The sequence below is a fragment of the Cicer arietinum genome, chromosome 3, assembly GCF_000331145.2.
Source record: "Cicer arietinum cultivar CDC Frontier isolate Library 1 chromosome 3, Cicar.CDCFrontier_v2.0, whole genome shotgun sequence".
Lineage (NCBI taxonomy): Eukaryota > Viridiplantae > Streptophyta > Magnoliopsida > Fabales > Fabaceae > Cicer > Cicer arietinum.
The window spans coordinates 14,257,657-14,257,900 of NC_021162.2; positions in this window are offsets into that span (position 1 = coordinate 14,257,657).

A 244-nucleotide genomic window follows, 5' to 3' on the forward strand; every position below is an offset into this window, starting at 1 on the left:
AGGACCAGGAGACCCTTAAAGCATTCTTCTCCAAAATTTATAACTGTGTATCGGGTTCTGCATCAAATTTCAAATACTAGCCCTCGTCTAGTCCGAAAATACAGATTTTCGTCCAATTTTGTTAGTTGGTACGAAAATCGGCCGAGAAGTCCATATGAAATCGAGGACCAGAAGACTCTTATAGCATTCTTCTCCGAAATTTATAAATGTATATCGGGTTCCGCGTCAGATTTCAAACACTAGC